The sequence below is a fragment of the Pinus tabuliformis genome, chromosome 9, assembly GCF_031772625.1.
Source record: "Pinus tabuliformis cultivar Carrire ecotype Pingquan chromosome 9, CPIR1, whole genome shotgun sequence".
Lineage (NCBI taxonomy): Eukaryota > Viridiplantae > Streptophyta > Pinopsida > Pinales > Pinaceae > Pinus > Pinus tabuliformis.
In genome coordinates, this window is record NC_142307.1 from 1,024,089,028 (window position 1) to 1,024,102,968 (window position 13,941).

At 45.9% G+C, this 13,941-nt stretch overlaps 1 pseudogene; it reads left to right on the plus strand.

The window, feature by feature from the left end:
- Positions 1–5,754: 5,754 nt before the first annotated feature.
- Positions 5,755–13,941, plus strand: part of LOC149152193 (tRNA (guanine(26)-N(2))-dimethyltransferase 2-like) — a 30,196-nt pseudogene continuing 22,009 nt past the window's right edge.

Genomic DNA, 13,941 nt, shown 5'->3' on the forward strand with positions numbered 1-13,941 from the left:
CACAGAAGAAGCTTTATCAATGATGGACGAAAGCTAGCTCAAAGAAGACTAATCTACTTGGAAAAAATGAACTGAAAGCAAATCAAAACATGAAAACCTAGGAAACCCTAATTTAACTAGTCTAACCTCTATAATGCAAAGAATGTGAATGAAACCTCTACCAATGCTGCTGTTACCTCTAATAAGTGGAAATGCATGGATCTAAGCTACTTGCATCATAAAAGACATGTTTTTGTATTTTTCCTTTAAGTGGATGGAATGATTGTGATTTTGTGCTAACTAGGGTTTGGTTGTGCAGATGGGATGGAGAAGGAAGGAAAGCGTGGGACAGGTTGGGGAGGCTAGGAGAGGTCCCTAGGGATCCTTAGCATCCATCCACAGAGGTTCCTCACATTCAGAAGCTCAGCAACCGAGTGAGTGGCCTCCTACAGGATGTCTGCAGGGGATCCTACAGGATACGCAGAGATTTCTACAGGATGTCTACAAATTGTTACAGGATGACCTACCGTGAGTGTTTGAAGTGATGGAGGAGTGATGGAATGGTAGGGGGAGATGTGTAAGGTAGTAATAGGGCTGGTGATGGCTCAGAAGTGGAGGAATAGGATAGGGAGTGAGTGTAGGGAGTAGGTTGGAAGATAGAGGACTAGGTCAACAAAAAGGGCTAGAGAATGAAGCTATGTGAGGAGTGAAAGACTTTGGGAGATAACAGAGCGGAGCAGGGGTCAAAGATGTGTTTGCATGCATGATCAAGATGGAAAATGAGGTGATGGAACGAGAGAGAGCAGTGTAAGTGAAACAAATGCTTATGACTGTCACCAAACCGAAAATGCATCAACCTAAAATACCTGTGCGTATAAACTCAATGAACAGCAATCCAAAACGCGAAGGAGAATGTGCATGAAGCTGTGATGAAGGTGTGTGGGCAGGTGTGAATCATGTGGAAAGATCTATCGTAAACGAGACTATGTTGCAGCATGTATGAAGTGAAGATCTGCGTGTTTTTGTGGCTGGTATAGGCTGCACTCCAATCTCCAAACGGAGATGGCAGTGGAGACTTTCTCAACCTTTTTTTTTGTTGGAGCTCCAATGTATTATCAACCTGCTAATATAACTAAACAACCGAAAGCAATTCAACCATAAAATAGTCCTATCTATGCTCATGAAAAAGACTAATTCAACAACCTGTAATTCAAATTGCATGTGAAAATGAAAACTCAGAGTGCTGAAACGAGATGCAAACAACACTACAGCAGAGGGGATCTATGGCTCTCAGGTTGGGCCCTAACCTGAGAGCTATAGTCTCCTTAAGAAAACTCAGAGCTAGATCAAAATCTGCCTTCTTTATTCATAATCTGATGTTATGCCAAAACTGGCTTACAACAAGAACTAACACCGAGCTGTGCTCAAAAATTACAATAGTAATGTGAAAGTTTCAACAACCTATCAAAGGCTACGGCCTCTATACTTATGCAAAAACGATCATCCAACAGGTCTCCTTGATTTTAGGAACTCGGCTGTCCAACTGAAGTTTAACTTGGTGATCCTGTAGAACAGTTATGACTGTTGTTCCTGTAGAACAGTTGGCTGCCTCTATGCTCGGTGCTCTATGCTCGGTGGGGAGATTGGTTGGAGCTCGGAGCTACAGTGGGAATCATGAGGAAGGTCCCCAAGACTGTGGACATCCTCTCCTTACAACCAGCAGTGCCACCTCATTGTCTCCTTGTCTCCTTTTTCGTGTCTTTTCTCCCTTTAAATGCAAAAAACCTGAAAGCATCATGCATTAGTCACGTAGATAATATGTCTACCCTTCTTCCTACAAACAACACGAACAAACTAAAAAATGCATGCATAAGCAATAAAATATGAATGGTTTGAGCAAGTAGAATAGGCCAAAATGAGCCCAAATTGTACCACAATTGGGGCTCATCATCACCCCCCAGCTGAACCATTTGCTCATCCTTGAGCAACTCAGTCAAGATCCTCATCCTTCATGGCTTTCACTACTCCCCTTACATCCCAAGCTTCTGTGGTGATGTCCTCTTTGTTGATATGAAACTCGGCTGTTTTGTCCACCTTTTCCCATTGTGCATTGTCATCTTTCTCTGTACTTCCTTCAGCCAATCCTAGCAGCAATGGGGGGCTGAGTTTAAGGCCAATCCAGCTGGCCTGAAGTCTTTGCATGGACTTCTTGTAAAGTTCCACTCTTTCCAATGCTTCCCTCATCCAGGTCGGGGTATGGTATTCCCGGATCTTTAAACTATGTGCCAAGGTATGCCACCTGCGTGCACATGCCTGGGCAGCAGTTTCTCCCAATAATCTGTCCATGTCTTCAAAGTGGGCTATTGCTTGGGCCTGATGGTCCATAAATCTCAAGGAAGCTGTGGGATCATTAGACAACTGTTGGCGGGCTGAGATGAGGGCAACCGGATTCTCTGGTTCTGCTCGAATGTACAGTGGCTCCCTCACTTCTCGGCTCATAACCAATTTTTCTTCGGTTGCTCTCTGATCCTCATGATTTAACCATGAAGCGAAGGCCATCAACTGCATATCACCCAAGGCGATATTGGGATCCCAAGAGACTTCATTAGGCAAAACCAGATTGTGGATGTAGAATTCTGCTAGCTTGGCTTTGTCTTCTGCTGAGCTAGTATTGCATAATTCGGAAAATTGCTGGGGGTTATGGATTTGTGCAATACCTCTTTGTGCTAATGTGTTTATCTGGAACTGTAGCCACTGATCCTTTAAGTACAACCCATAAGACTTTGCAGGATGTCTGCACTGCGGGGCTTCCATGGCCCAACTGGCCATGCAGGCCAATTGGGTTTCCTTTTGTTTCAGCTGCTCTTTTAGAGCTTGTGTTTCAATTTGGCCCTGCTGTCTTGTTTCCTGTAGAAGTGTAATTGGCTCCTCAAGATGGGTGGTCAGCTTTTGTTTTCCTTGCTGCTCATTTGTGGTGTCTTTGGAGGATGTTCCTACCCCTACCCTTAGCTCCTGTAGCTGCAATTTCAACTTCTGGTTTTCTTCCTGTAGAAGCACACATTGACAATTAGCCACATGCTTAGCCAATGCAAACTCACTCCTGACTTCTTTAAGTTGTTCTTGCAGGGGACCTATGTCCGCCACACCTTTGGATTTGGCGATTTGCATCCATGTGTGGGAACGGACCCTCTCCTCTTCTAATGCGAAAAATAGAGGTACAGTAAATTTTTGCGGTATGATCTTTCCCGCCTCCAAGAAGGTGTAGTAGGAGTTCAGATTAGGTGAAGGGCTAGGTTCAGGGATATGTTCTCTTTCTTCCTCTCCAGGAGGTTCTAGCTCACCCTCCTTTGGTGACGAGGGTCCTTCCTCTTCTCTTTGTTCGGTTTCCTGTAGCTGAGCCAAGGTGTCCTGTAGGATATTTTCAGCTTCCTGTAGCCTGTTTTTTCATCTAACAGGTCTAACCTTTCTCGCCATGTGCTCTTCTTTGGACTTCCCTTTTCGTAGGTAACTGTAATCTTTGAGGGGGATTTTTCTTTGGGAGAAGCAGGGGTGTCTTCGATGACAATTGGGCTGCTGGACTGCGTCTGCGGTTTCCCTGTTTTTATCCGAACACTTCTCTGGGCTTTGAAGTAGAGAGGAGGGTCCCTCTTCCTTTTGCCTTTTGGCTTAGGCGGCGTACTGAGGCCAGCTAATACAGCCGCTGCTTCCCTGGCCAAAACATCCACCTTCTGCTCCTTTGATTTTGATTTTGCATGGCTTCCTGTAGAAGCCTGTTTCTGCGCTTTCGTGCTTCCTATAGAAGCTGTTTTCGGGCTTCCTGTAGAAGCTCGCTTCTCCTTTTCTGTAGTGACAGGTGTCTTCACTCTCACTTGCTTTGCGGCAGGGGTTTTACCTTTTTGTTTGCTTGTGAGTGTTGGAGAGGTAATTGGGCTGACATGGCCCGCCCCAACTTTGTCCCTTCTGCTCTTTGACCTTATTTCCCTTGCTGACAGGATGGGGGAGTCAGCTTTTTCTTCAGCATCTTTTTCTTTGTGCTGCTTCACCTGCATGGTAGTCAGGGTACTTGGGCTAGTTTCCTTCTTTTCTTCGGCCTCTGCTTCTTGTTCTTCACTGCTAGATGACTCTGTTTCTTCCATCAACATTTTTATGTCTCCTTCTCGTGTTAAATTCCGGAAGGATTCCCATGAGAGGGGAACCTTTTGTGAGTGGAGCGCGTCTTCTACAAGAATCTTGATCAGCCCATGGTGTGCGACTTGATCTGGTATGCCCTCTCTGAGCTTTGTAGCGCACTCAATCAAGGATTGTAACAGGAAATAAGGAATGCTTAATTTCTGTTCTACAGGAAGATTGATCCGGTGTCTTAATTCGGTGAGTAGCCTGAAGTGATATGCATACACGATGTTGTAACGACCCTCATAGGTGATATATTTCATGATTTGCAAACTGACTTCATTCCATGGTGGCAACAGGCTTGTCCTTCTCACCCCATTTTTATCCTCTGCGAATTCTTCTTCAGGTGGGAAGAACTCTTTCTTGGCTTGCTGGCTTAGCTTTCGTTCTTCTTTATCCCACGGAAGACCCATAGGAAGCTCAGTGATTCTGCTGATAGACTGCGGAGTGATCATGAGGCTTAGGCCTCTGAAATTAACTGTGGCCAGCACCTTGGATTTTGGCCTCAGGGCCTGCAAGAATTCCTCGGCCACTTCCTCATCGTACCCCTGCAACTTATCACAAAAAGACATCCACTGTGCTTGTGTAAAAAGCTCTACCACTGCCTGACTTCTCCTCAATTTTTCTGAATCTGTGGGTTCTCGCCTGATAAATCCACCCGGCATGATGCACAATTTTCTTAACCGGAGGTGGTGATGGTGGAGGAGTGTGAAGTTTCGGTGACAGGGTGCAGAACAATGCGTATAATCCACAAAATTTTACAACACAGTCTAACTACTTCAACAATCCTGTAGAATGACAGTATAGGCCTACAGACAACAATTTCACCACTTTCTCTATACCCAGACAGTAACTGACAATTCTACCACCTTACATGACTATTTGCATGAGAAGTCCAGGGTTACCTCGTTACTCAGCCACCTTTTTTACGTGAACACCCGCGTTCCTGTAGAAGACTGCGTTCCTGTAGAACTGTGTTCCTGTAGGAGCAGTGCGCAAATTTCCGAGAGGACTGCAATTGGACCGCGGTTGAGGTGCGCTTCACTGGTGTTCTGGTAGCCAACAGCTCGGCGTATCAAGGTGCAGAGACGATCGAAATAGCCACTCGAGTTCGAAGTGGTGGTTGATTGAATGCATGTCAAAATCTAGCCGATTAGATTTTGAATCGGCGCGATCCGTGGCACGGGGGACAGCTCAAACCCTCGCCGGACCGTTGAGCGACGTCATCAACCACTCACCGGCGTATTCACTTGCTGCCGCATTCATTCCCACAGATCTGCCGCCGCCTTTTTCTGCTGAACTCATTCCCATGGATTCTCACGTGCGTGCTGCTAATTTTTTCGTGGCCGCCACCCGAACATTCAACTATACCATAACTAGCCGACGTGGCCAGTCTACTTGGCCATGCGGCTGCTCAACCATTCACCTTTACGCCATGCAAACAAATCAAAGTAATATTCATGCGATTTGATGGAAGGAAGGGGTTAGACGCTTACCTGCGTGGCTGCACACGATTTTTCCAGTTTTTCGATGATGGTGAGCGGATCTACCTGCTGCATGCGCACTCACACAGACCCGGAGGCTCATGGTTACAGGTTGCTGACGATGGAGGGAATGCTGTGGTTGCATGCGCTCGCATTACCTTGGAGATGGCGGTGTTGTGAACGGTATCCACTCCAGCAGGTTGAACTGTTACAGGATTCCCGCGGGTGTCTCGTACCAGTTCTTCTTCCTTGGGTGTATGCTGCACGGCGGAGGATCTGGTCTTTCAATCCCGCTTCCGGAGCTTCTGATGCCTGTGGTATAAGATCTCCGTGCTTGTTTATCTTTGAAAATGCCTTTTTCCGCGAGAACTCATTGATCTGTTTTGCTGGTGCAGGGGACTTGGATGCATGTTGACGAGGATGGTGGAGCAAGGTAACAGCGTCGTGCATGGGCCCAAAAGAGGCTTGCATGTGTCCACACCAACCCGTAGTCATCAGATCTGCTCATGAAATGCATTCTGGCCCGTTCTGAGCTTCTACAGGAAGTTTCCTGTAGAAATACAGAGCTTCCTGTAGACAGGCAGCTCTTCCTGTAGAAACTGGCACCTTCCTGTAGAAACTCGCACCTTCCTGTAGAAAATCTGTGTCTTCCTGTAGAAGACTCAATCTATAATGAAAGTGCACATACCTTGAAGAACATAAGCATTCTTGGAGGAGGAGCTGGTGAGGTGTCCTGGCTGCATGCTAAGGACCTTTGACCTTGAGTTGAGAGGCTTCCTCTTCTCCATAGAACACCTGCAATCTGCATGCAAATAACTTATGGATCTTGTTTTTTTCTTTTTGTTTTTTTTTTCTTTTTTCTTTTTGAAAGATAGCAGGGGCGCCTCAATGAGGTTTTCACCCCTACCACCTGCCTTAAGCGCCTCAGAGAGGTTTTCACTCAAGGATCTTTATCTCTTTTTCTTCTTTTTTTTTTTGGAAAGATAGCAGGGGCGCCTCAAATGAGGTTTTCACCCCTACCACCTGCCTTGGGCGCCTCAGAAAGGTTTTCACCCAAGGATCTTTATTATTTTTTTTTTTATTTTTTTTTGAAAGATAGCAGGGGCGCCTCAAATGAGGTTTTCACCCCTACCACCTGCCTTGGGCGCCTCAGAAAGGTTTTCACCCAAGGATCTTTATTATTATTATTATTATTTTTATTTTATTTTTTTTTTTAGATTCTTCAGGGTGTGCCCAAAGCAGGGGCAGAACCCTTCTCTATGACCAATACTGCCTTCTCCATAGTTTTGATGAACTCTTGTCTGGAGGGAGGCTTCCTGTAGATCTTCAATCGATGCCCGTTGACAAGCATGGGGATGGCTTCCTCATCAATGGTCCGAATGAGAACAGATCCATTGTCATGACATTTTTCCACTAAATATGGCCCTAGCCATCTGGTTCTCAGCTTCCCCTTGAAATCTTTGTATCTGGAATCATACAACAAAGCCCAATCTCCCGGCTGAAATTTCTTGTCATGGAGATGTTGGTCATGCCACACCTTCCTCTGAAGTTGAACCACTTCCGAGTGAAGGAGGGCCTGCATGCGGCGCTTGTCCAGGCCATTCAGCTGCAGCAGCCTTTCTTGTTGTGCATGGCTGAGATCTAGGTCCAGTTGAGCTGCCATCCTCAAAGTGTTATACTCAAACTCAATGGACAGCAAAGCTTTCTTCCCATAGACCAGCTCATAAGGTGTGAAGCCGGTGGTGGTCTTCCAAGTGGTGTTGTAAGCCCATGTGGCCTCAACCAGGCGATCTGCCCAATCTTTTTTGCTGTTGCTCACCACTTTGGTCAAGATCCCCTCTAATGCTCTATTGGTGACTTCCACCTGCCCATTTGCTTGAGGATGATAGGGGGTGGAAGTCCTATGCTTGATCTTGTGATGAACTAGGAGATCTTCAACCAAGTTGGATGTGAACTGGCTCCCTTGATCGGTCACCAGCTCTCTTGGGTAGCCAAACTTGTAGAAGATGTTCTCTCTTAGGAACTCGGCCACTTTCTCTTCTGTTGCTGCTTTGATTGCTTTAGTCTCTGCCCACTTTGTCAAGTAGTCAGTACACACAATGATGTAGGATCTTTGCCTCGAAGAGGGATTGATTGGACCCACAAAGTCCATGCCCCACTTCTCAAATGGCTCAAGAGTCACTTGAGGTTGGAGAGGCATCTCATCCCTTTGGGTCGGTTTCCCCATTCTTTGGCATTGGTCACAATGACTGACATATCTTCTGACATCTTGATGAAGTGTGGGCCAATAGTAGCCTGCCTGCAAGATCTTGAAGGCAGTTCTCTTTGCTGCAAAATGTCCTCCACAAGGCCCATCATGACAGGTGAGGAGGATGTCAAAGACTTCCTCTTCCCTTACACAACGCCTTAAGATCTGATCGGGGCCAAGCTTGAACAGATTGCCCCCGATCCAAGTGAATGAGGCACTTTTTCTGATGATTCTGCTCTTCTCTTTTGAAGATAGGTGCGGAGGGAACTGAGCTGAAACAAGGTAGTTTGCTATATCAGCAAACCATGGAGAGAGTACTGAGATAGCAAACAGATGCTCATCAAGCATCTGGTCATCCACCGTCCCATCTTCATCTGCAGACAAATCCAATCTAGACAAAAAATCAGCAACAACATTTTCTCTACCTGGTTTATCAACAATGGTTAAATCAAACTGCTGCAATAAAAGTAACCATCTAATGATACGAGCATTCACATCTGGTTTATTCATCAAATATCTAATAGCAGCATGGTCAGTATGTACAAAGGTCTGGTAACCAGTAATATAATGTCGGAACTTGTTCAATGCATGGACCACAGCCAAGAATTCCTTCTCGGTTACAGTGTAATTCAGCTCATCTTTGGACAAGTTTTTGCTAACAAAGTAAATGGCATATGGAAGTTTCTGCTCAACTTGTCCTAAAGCTGCACCTATGGCTTTGTTCGAGGCATCAGTGTGGATGTGGAAAGGTAGGGCCCAGTTTGGACCTCTCAAGATTGGTGCTGACACCAACTTGTCCTTTAACTCATTCAAACTCTTCTGACAATCGTCAGTCCACTTAAACTCCACATCTTTTGCCAACAGACCAAACAATGGCAAGGCTAGCTTGCTGAAATCTTTAATGAATCTCTGGTAGTATCCTGCTAATCCCAAGAAACTCCGGACATCCCTTACTTTTTTAGGAGGTGGAACCCTCTTGATGAGAGCAATTTTGTTAGGATCCACCTACAATCCTTGGGAAGAAATGGTATGGCCTAGCACGGTCCCCTCAGTCATTAGGAATTCACATTTTTCAGGACTAAGGGGCAAGTTCATCTCGGTGCATTTGGTTAGGACTTTCCCCAGGTTGGACAATGCTTCCTGGAAGTTGGCCCCATAAGGAGTAAAGTCATCCATGTATATTTCCACTGCATCATGGACCAACTCCGAGAAGATGCTCAAGACAGCTCTCTGAAAAGTAGCAGGAGCATTGCATAGCCCAAAGGGAAGGACTCGGTAGGCAAAGGTACCCCAAGGACAAGTGAAGGTGGTCTTATCTTGGTCTTCCGGGCTGATTTGGATTTGATTGTACCTGCTAAACCCATCCAGGAAAGAGAAGAACTTCTTTCCTGCCAGTCCATCCAACACTTGATCTATGAAAGGTAGAGGGAAATGGTCTTTCTTGGTAGCTTTGTTCAGCTCCCGGTAATCCACACAGATCCTCCACTTCCCATTCTTCTTGGGAACCAACACTAGAGGGGATACCCATTCACTATCTGAGATGGGGTAGATGAATCCGGCATCCAACAGTTTCTGCAATTCTTCCTTGACAATGTCCTTAAGGGCTGGATTCATTCTCCTCTGAGGTTGCCTAACCGGTTTACAATCCTCTTTGATGTATATATGATGGGTGCAGACCGAAGGATGGACTCCTTTCATTTCCTTATAGCTCCAAGCAAAAGCATCTAGGTGGTTGGCCAACAGACTACACAGCTCCTTTTCCTGGGAAGGAGATAGGGAGGAGCTGATTTTCAATGCTCTCTCAGGGCTGAACTCCACATTCTTAATTCTGGGAGTGACAGGGTTGGCTGTACAAAGATCCACTAAGGTGCTAGCTTGGGCATCCTCCACCAATTTTTCTAAGGGTAGTGCACTGGTAGGTGGGTTTTGGATCAAGTTCTCGATCAAGTCATCCTCGGTTGGGGGGTTTCTTCTAGTGGTATCTAGGGTACATAGAGGTGCTGAATACACCTCGTCTTCTTCTCCTTCCTCCAACCAGAGTGGTAAATCATGCTCTAAAGAGGGTTGGGCAGGAGGGTATAGGACTAGCTGCTTGGACATGGGACCATTTTTGATGGTCATGTTTCCTGCCCGACAACTTATGTAAGCATCTGCAGTAGCTAACCAAGGCCTTCCCAAAATGAGAGGATATCCAGTAAGCTTGGCCTTTGGTTGCAGAACCAGGAAGTCTGCAGGGTATTCCCAGGAATCAATGGAGACCATGACATCCTCCACAATCCCTTCAGGAGTCACGGTGGAGCGATCTGCTAATTGCAGTACTGTCGAGGTCTTCCTCAAGGAACCCTGAAGATTGAGTTTAAGCATGGTATCTCTGGTCATCACATTGATGGCCGCCCCCAGATCAATCAAGGTGTGGGGGATAATGGTGCCATTGATGTGAACATCTACTACAGGACTTCCAGGATCTAGGTACTTTGGGCAGATGACTTGTCCTAGCATAAGGTCAGACAGTTGTCCTATGACATTGATAGTTGAGGCATCTTTCTTCCGTCTGCCTGGGTGTTTGAAACACTTCTCCTTAACCAGCTTGTTATATATGGGCACATCCTTGATGGCTTGGAGAAGTGGGATTTTTACACACAACTGCTTGAGCTCACCCAAAAGCTCATCTTCTTCTGGGTTAGGTTGTGTGGTGGCTGTTAGTCTCTCAGGAAAGGGTGGAATAGGCTTTGGTTCACTCTCCTGATGGTCTTCCTCATCCTCTGGGGGAGGAGGCTGGCGATCTGGAAGAGTCTTTCCAGATCTAAGATTGATCTCCTGGATCTCCACAGCATAGGTAGGGCATGAGGTTTCCCCAGTGTATACCTGTTGGGCCTGTCTATTGTTGGGGTTCGGGTTCGGTTGAGCAGGCATTTGGGGTTGCCTTGGAGGAGCAGGAGGTAATGGTTGTGGTTGAACTGGAGGTGGAGGCAGAATGGCAGGTGGAGTGTTGTACTGAGGCCTCCACCCCGACTGAGGTGCATTCCATTGAGGCTGTGGCTGGGTATGCGAGTGATATGGATGAGAAGTAGGTTGAGTGGGGTAATGAGGTGGATAAGACCATGGAGGAGGCATGGACCATGAAGGATGAGCAGGGGGACCCCAGGAAGGCATAGGAGTTGACTGGTTGGGGTTGTAATAAGCTTGAGATGCCCCTTGCATCCCCTGCTGATAAGGTCTAGATCCTTGTGGCCTCCTTTGGTTGAGGTAATAGAGAGGCTCTGTGGGAGCTTCGGTCCCTTGGTACATGGCTTTAAACCCAGGTAAGGTTGGACACTGATTTGTTGGGTGGTCCTCCTCACAAACGAAACACACTTCAACCGAATGCAATGGGCATTCGTTCTTAGGGTGTCTTCTGGTGCACCTAGGACAGAAGACAGCCAAGGCTCTCTCAGCTTCTTCTTTCTTCTGCTGGATCCTAAATGTGTCCAGCTGCATGGCAATGGTCTGTCTCACCTCACTCTTAAGATCTTCTAATTGGTTTGTAAACTCATGTTTGGAGAAAGGGACACCAGTGGAGAGGAGATTTCCTCTACCTCGTTTCCTAGCTGCCCTGGAATGATTTCTAAACACAGTCTTGATGTCCTCATAAGGCAGTTGGTAAATGTCCCCCCCAGCTAACATGTGAAGGGTGTCTAAGAGATCTTCAGGGACTCCTCGGAGTAGAACCAACTTGAGGGATTCAGGGTCAAGTGTGCACCTGGCCCGCTTATAGCTAAGTTGGAACCTCTCCTCATAATCCTCTAAAGACTCATCATTCCCCATGGTCATCCGAAAGATCTCTCCCTTGGTTTCCTTAGACCTACAGTAATCCCGGTACTTGGTGTTGAAAGCTTGCTGCATCTGAGCCCAAGTAGTGATACTATTCCCAGGTAAACCCATGAACCAGCGTAGTGCTGCATCCTTGAGAGTGGAAGGGAAAAGTTTCAACTTTTGCTCATCTTCAGCATAGTCATAGGTTCTACAAAGGACAGCAAACTCAAACAGGAAGGTATCAGGATCCTCAGTGGTCAGTCCATGGAAGTGAGGCAAGGCGGAGGGGCTAATGTTCTTCATTTTCATCTCTCCATTGGTCTCTCGGATGGGGAAAGCTCCTTCTATTCTCTCATATTCCCTTCTGTTATCAGCCATGGCTTCAGATGGAGTGGTCTCTAACTCTTCTTCTTCTATAGGGTCTTGGTATATCTCAGGATGTTCACCTATAGGTTCCTCTGGGTCACTGTCACCAAAGAAGAGAGAAGGGTGACTTAGTGATGTGGTGGGGGTGTTGGGTAGGAATTTGCCTGATTTATCTCGGTTCCTACGAGGCATGAAATGGAAAGGACTTTTCTTTTTTGAGTGCTTTTTCTTTTTCTTTGGTACCTGCAAAACTGAAACAGAGTGATCTACAACTAACTATATTGCTCAAATGAAATTGCGGAATTGGAAAGCTAATCTAGGAAAGCAAGAAATATTAATCTAGGAAAGCAAGGAATATTAATCTAGGAAAGCAGGAAATGCTAATCTATGAAAGCAGGAAATACTAAGCTATGAAAGCAGGAAATACTAATCTATGAAAGCAGGAAATACTAATCTATGAAAGCAGGAAATGCTAATCTATGAAAGCAGGAAATGTCTATGCTACTTTTGCAGAATGGAAATGAAGTAAACTACTGAGCAGAAGTAAGAGTACGAAAGTAGAAGAAAAGCAACAATTACTAATACTCTGACGCTTCCCCGGCAACGGCGCCAAAAAGATGGTGAGCTCCAGTATTGTAGCAATAATGCTACAACTCCTGGGGCTTCCTGTCTCTCATTTTATCAACCCGGTAGTTCGTACAAACTTGGAAGCGACGGTGCTATATGCACAAGTACTAGCTCTTGTCGCAGCTGTCACTTGGCCAGCTGGCACAAGTGCGCTAGGGCTCAAGCCAACTTCTATAGGCTCACAGAAGAAGCTTTATCAATGATGGACGAAAGCTAGCTCAAAGAAGACTAATCTACTTGGCAAAAATGAACTGAAAGCAAATCAAAACATGAAAACCTAGGAAACCCTAATTTAACTAGTCTAACCTCTATAATGCAAAGAATGTGAATGAAACCTCTACCAATGTTGCTGTTACCTCTAATAAGTGGAAATGCATGGATCTAAGCTACTTGCATCATAAAAGACATGTTTTTGTATTTTTCCTTTAAGTGGATGGAATGATTGTGATTTTGTGCTAACTAGGGTTTGGTTGTGCAGATGGGATGGAGAAGGAAGGAAAGCGTGGGACAGGTTGGGGAGGCTAGGAGAGGTCCCTAGGGATCCTTAGCATCCATCCACAGAGGTTCCTCGCATTCAGAAGCTCAGCAACCGAGTGAGTGGCTTCCTACAGGATGTCTGCAGGGGATCCTACAGGATACGCAGAGATTTCTACAGGATGTCTACAAATTGCTACAGGATGACCTACCGTGAGTGTTTGAAGTGATGGAGGAGTGATGGAATGGTAGGGGGAGATGTGTAAGGTAGGAATAGGGCTGGTGATGGCTCAGAAGTGGAGGAATAGGATAGGGAGTGAGTGTAGGGAGTAGGTTGGAAGATAAAGGACTGGGTCAACAAAAAGGGCTAGAGAATGAAGCTATGTGAGGACTGAAAGACTTTGGGAGATAACAGAGCGGAGCAGGGGTCAAAGATGTGTTTGCATGCGTGATCAAGATGGAAAATGAGGTGATGGAACGAGAGAGAGCATTGTAAGTGAAACAAATGCTTATGACTGTCACCAAACCGAAAATGCATCAACCTAAACTACCTGTGCCTATAAACTCAATGAACAGCAATCCAAAACGCGAAGGAGAATGTGCATGAAGCTGTGATGAAGGTGTGTGGGCAGGTGTGAATCATGTGGAAAGATCTATCGTAAACGAGACTATGTTGCAGCATGTATGAAGTGAAGATCTGCGTGTTTTTGTGGCTGGTATAGGCTGCACTCCAATCTCCAAACGGAGATGGCAGTGGAGACTTTCTCAACCTTTTTTTTTGCTGGAGCTCCAATGTATTAT